Raw genomic sequence first — 6,060 nt, forward strand, 5'->3', positions numbered from 1 at the left:
GGACAGCGGCCTCCTTCAGGGGTCTGACCTCTGTTTCCTGCGGTCTCCATTTCTCCTTTTCCTTCCTCGCATTTAACCTGGGCCCCATCCTCTGCCTTCGTGCGCTCCTGCCTTGCTCCATCACCTCCCTTTCCTCGATTGCCAGCAATAGGTCAGTGTCCCTTCTTATCGCCAAAGTGAAGCTAAAAGGGGGATGGGCAGCAGAGGAAGGAAGGAGAGGAAGGAGAATCGTTTTTCTTCCCTGCTAATGTACCATCTGTTATTAAAAAAAAAAAATCAATAATTCAACTCTTAATATTGTTGGCACCAACAGTTCTACTTTGATGAAGGTGTTTTTAATCAGCTCAACTAGTTTACTTCATATTCTCTTTTGAAAGGGAGTGTTGCCAATAGCTTAGGCCTGGAATTTGGCTTTTAATTGAAGTTTGTGTAAATGTAAGTTTAAGTGTTCACCATAATGGAAGAGGAAGGGTATAATTTTATTCAAAAGTCTTATTTAAAAAATAAATTACATTGGAACCTTGGCAAAGTCCCCCAGGTGGAACACACACACACCACACACACACACACCCCACTCCACACACACACACACACACACACACACGCACGCACGCACGCACGCACGCACGCAAGCACGCGCGCGCCGGAAACTTCAACCCACTGCTGCCTGCCAGGAAGGAGGCAGGACCAAGTGCTCGCGCTCGCTCACCGGCCTGTGGCCTCCTGAAGGTCACGCCCATATTTTCATTCCTATTTCCTTATATTTTTGGATGCCCGCTCTGTGCCTCTCACTGCACCAAGCACCCTCTGAACACCAGTATCTTCCACGTGGACATGTAGCATCCACCCACTTGCTGAACATCAAGTGAAGACCAGTGCCAGGCCCTAGGGATGCCATTAAGATGTGGGTGAGACAGAGAAGCAGATGCTGAATGTTTGCTGTCTTTAGACCAGAAAAGGTGAATGCTCTCCCGGAGGTCTGACCTTGAGTGCCTGGGACCTGTATGGCCATCTGCCCTTACAACAGCTGCTACAATTGTTTGAAAAAGATGTCTGGAGGCAATGGTGTGTTTTTTTTTTTTCCTCTTTGGTTTACATTGAAGTCTTAAAACTGGAGATTGAATATTTTGTGTGGATGCAAATAGTGCCATTTGGTTCCATTCAGCCGAGGTTTGTGGCCCCCTGTCAACACCATGTTTCTGGGAGGGAAAAGAAACGTAAGACTCCTTCCTTCCATTTTTTAGTGAAGCTTTGCAAATTTATGACTGACTGCATCGATCCCTTCTATCTTTCTTTAAAATTCACCTGCCTGGTTTAGAGTTCTAGAAGTTTTCCAATTTCCAAAGCTGTTCAGCTTTCTTCCAAGAAAACCTTTCTCGCATATATTAGATATTAAATATTAAAACAAGAGACTTCCTTGGTAGTCCAGTGGCTAAAACTCTGTCTGTGCTCCCAATGCTTGAGTTCAGTCCCTGCTCAAAGAACTAGATCCCACATTCTGCAACTAAGAGTTCACCACAACTAAAGATCCCACATGATGCAACTAAGATCCAGCACAGCCAAATACATAAATAAAAATCCACTCAAACCGAAACAAAACATTACAGCGTTTAAACAGACACAGAAACCTAGAAATTATGCAGCTTACTTTCTATGTGTTCACATATCTACTCCATGTTTGATAACAAGCAACTCTAGGTGCTTAATATTTTCATCCATGTGTAGTAAAGGTGTGGGAAACAGCTCTAAATACAGCTGAGAGCACCAAGTCGTAAACTTGCCCTGGCGTGCTTCCTTGCCACGGCAGACACAGATAAATGGCACATCACAGAGCTCCATAACTCACATTTTAAAAAGGATTACTCTACACTTACTCTAGTCACATGATCAGTGGATTTGCTTGGAGTGCTCCCTCCCCATCCTATCACAGATTGAGAGTTGCCTAGAGCAAGACGTGCCTGTGGGGACACCAGTGTTCACAGTAACACACCATCTGCCTCCGTGCCTCTTTTGCCACCTGAACCACCAACCACTAAGGGGAGACCTTTCAACAGAAAAAAAATTCATCTCATTCACTGTAAGACCATGAAAATGAGCCGGTCAAACTCTCTTCCTGGGGCTCACTCACCTGAATTCCAGGTGCCACCTCCACACGTGCCCCTGAAAGCATGCCCTTGCTCTGTGCAGGGCAGAACCAGGGAGTCACCTCTTTTGGGGGTGGGGGGCTATCGTATCGTGATTGAGACAGACTGGTAATTTTTAAAAAGAATTTCCTAAATGTTAAAGGAGAACGTAATACTATATGGAGAAAACCATAGATCACCAAATAATCTCATAGGTTTATAAGATTATTACAAAGGTGGTTTCTGATCACTTAATAACTATACATTAGGCCCAAAAGGCTGGACTGCATTCATTCATTCAACCAGCGCTGACCCACTGAACGCCTTCTAGCTGGCATGCCCATTGCTCAGCTCTGGGGCAGATACAAAGAAGCAGACAGCATGGTCCTGGGTGTAAGAACTCCCAGCCCAGTGAGAAGGAGAGAAACATTCAGAAGTGGTTCTTCCCTGGTGGCCCAGTGGCTAAGATTCTGGGTTCCCAGTGCAGGGGGCCTGGGTTCAATCCCTGATCGGGAAACCGGATCCCACGTGCTTCAGCTAAAAATACCACGTGCCACAACTAAGACCTGGCGCAGCCAAATAAATAAATACAATCTTTTTTTTTTCAAGTTCAGAAGTAATTTTCCTGCCATAATGAAACACTATAGCACAGGTGGGAACACTTTGGAACATATAGAGGGGAAAACAGATTCTGTCAGGGCCACAGGTTTTGGTTATTAGAAAAGCAGACGTGACCTTTGGACAGGGTCTTAAAGGGGAAATAGGTTCTGGGCTGCGAGCAAAAAGAAGGGCATCTAGACAGAAGCTCACATGCGCACCGTAAAGCTCAGAGGTGTCTGGTGTGGGGGCAGTGGTGACAGGGTGCAGGCTTCTTGCCCAGCCCGGCGTGGGCATCCTGCCCGGTGCCTGCAAAGACCAGGGGACAGACCCCAGCTCCCCATTCTCAGGGTCCTCTCACAGGGCATCAGGAGGACCATTCCTCTGCACACAGAAAAGTGGCCTTATGAATTATGCATGCGCCTTGAGGGTTATTTTCCCAAACTAAAATCCACCCTGAGGTCTGACAGTGGAGTAGAATGTCTAAAACTGGGTCTTTGTGATAATCAGACCCATCATATAACCATCCACTAATCTTGTCCCATGGGCTTCCCGGGCGGCTCGGTGGTAAAGAACCCACCTGCATATGCAGAAGACTCGGGTTTGATCCCTGGGTTAGGAAGATAACCTGGAGGAGGAAATGGTAACCCATTCCAGCATTCTTGCCTGGGAACTCCCTTGGACAGAGGAGCCTGGTGGGGGACTACAGTCCATGGGGTCGCACAGAGTCGATCACAACTGACGGACTGAGCACACATACAACCATGCCCCACTCCCCCAGAGTCAGTGCACACGTGACTCTAGGGAAGAAATCAGTCACTTCACCTGAGGCCTTAACCTTTAGGGAAACAAGGGGAATCTTATCGCCTATAGGAGAAGAGACAGCAAAGACCTCCGTCTCTCGCAGTAGACCCACCCAGTGGCCACACCTCCCGTGCAGCAGGCGCTCAGAAAGAACACCCCAATGACAATTAATCAGAGGGTGTCTCCCACGCCTCTGATGAACTTGTCTCCCTTTGCTTTCAAAGCTATTCCAAGACTAGAAGTGAAACCCATTCTAGCAAGCCACACTTTGAACCACGATTTTTACCCAAAGAGACTAAATTCCCACAGACTATCAGCCCTGAACCAAGATCCAGGAAATAGAACTGAGGTTACCATCTCTGTAGTCCCCCAGGACAAGCCCAGAAATCTAAAGCTGTTGGTTTTTTTGAAGATAGAAAAAGGTGTAGACTCTTCTCTACCAAAAAAAAGCTATCTTCTAGAAACTTCTGACCAGAAACAGATTATCCACTTGGTTCTTTTCTCCTTTCTAGAATCACGAAGCCTCTGGTTCTCAGTAAAGATCAGGAATCGCTCCTTTTAGGCGTATCAACAAGAGCAACAGGAAGCATCCCTCATTTTTTTTTTTTGTAATTTTGTATATTTTATTTACTATGATCCATTTTTAAAATTCAATTTATTTAAACTTTAAAAAATCATCCATTTCTCCCTCCCTCTAATCCCTTGCTTCTGGCACCCACCAACCTGCATCTATGAGCTTGGAGTATGCATGTTTTAACTTCCACATAAATCAGGGGGTGGGAGGGGGCTCCAGAGGGAGGGGGTATATGTATACTTATAGCTGATTCACATTAATGTACAGCAGAAACCAACACAACATTGAAAAGAAAATATCCTCTAATTAAAAGAAAAGAGAGTTCATACAGTATTTGTCTTTCTCTGTCTGACTTACTTCACTTAGCATAAGGCCTTTGGGGTTTATCCATGTTGTCACAAAACAGCAAGATTTCATTTCTTTTTTATACCTGAATAACACTCTATATACACCACAATTTATCTATTCATCCAACAATGGACATTTAGGTCATTTCCATCTTTTGACCATTGTAAATAATTCTGCAGTGAAAATAGGGTGCATATCTTTTCAAATTGGAGTTTTTGGAAAAAAAATTAATGTTTTTGTTTTCATCAGATAAATATCCAGAAGTGAAATATCCAGATCTGGTAGTTCTATTTTTAACTTTTTAAAGAAACTCTACTATTTTCCAGAGTGGCTATACCAATTTATATTCCTACCAACAGTGGGATCTGTGCTCTTGGTGAATAACATGATTTTCTGTACAGAAAACCCTAAAAACTTCATCAGAAAACCATTAAAACTAATAAAGGAGTTTAGTAAAAAAAAAAAAAAGGAAAAAAATCAGTACACAAAAATCTGTTATGTTCCTATAAACTATTAGAAAGAGAAATTAAAAAAAAAACAATTCCATTTGTAATTGCATCAAAAAGAATAAAAATATGTAGGAATAAATTAACCAAGGAGGTGAAACACTCGTACACTAAAAATTGTAAGACATAAATAAAAGAAATTAAAGACAAGTAAATTAAAAGACATTCCATGCTCATAGGTTGGAAGAATTTATACAGTTAAAATGTACTAACATGCACTGAACATTTGCCATAGCTAGACACTCTGCCAGCTACTTTATCTTTTACTTTTATTTTTAAATTTTTATTGGAGTATATAGTTGCTTTACAGTGTTGTATTAGTTTCTACTTTTACAGCAAAGTGAATCAGCTATACATATATATGTATCAGTTACTTTCAAATTTATTATTTCATTTAATCTTCACTAGGAAAAAAAATCTATATAAAGACTATTTTTCCCACTTTACAGATTAGTAAACTTCAGTTCAGTTCAGTCGCTCAGTCGTGTCCAACTCTTTGCGACCACACAAATCGCAGCACACCAGGCCTCCCTGTCCATCACCAATTCCCAGAGTTTACTCAAACTCATGTCCATCGAGTCAGTGATGCCATCCAGCCATCTCATCCTCTATCGTCCCCTTCTCCTCCTGCCCCCAATCCCTCCCAGCAACAGGGTCTTTTCCAGTGAGTCAACTCTTCTCATGAGGTGGCCAAAGTATTGGAGTTTCAGCTTTAGCATCAGTCCTTCCAATGAACACCCAGGACTGATCTCCTTTAGGATGGACTGGTTGGATCTCCCTGGAGTCCAAGGGACTCTCAGGAGTCTTCTCCAACACCACAATTCAACAGCATCAATTCTTCGCATACCAACAGCCAGAACTGTCTTTGGCGGCAGTCTCTTTCCACCAAACCATGCTCTGTAAGCCAGCTGGTGGCAGCAGGGAAATAGCAGAGAAGGGACCATCCTGGGGACCTGAAAGAGGTCACATCAGCAGTGTCTGTGAGTGAGTAGACACTGGCTGACTGGAGAGAAGGACCACAAGAGACAGATGGAGCCACTAACTACAAGGGAGATCTGCCAAAGGAATGAGTTTATGGAAAAAATGAAAGCATATCATCATTACTACT

Source organism: Bos javanicus, chromosome 12 (genome assembly GCF_032452875.1).
Source record: "Bos javanicus breed banteng chromosome 12, ARS-OSU_banteng_1.0, whole genome shotgun sequence".
In the NCBI taxonomy this organism is placed as follows: domain Eukaryota; kingdom Metazoa; phylum Chordata; class Mammalia; order Artiodactyla; family Bovidae; genus Bos; species Bos javanicus.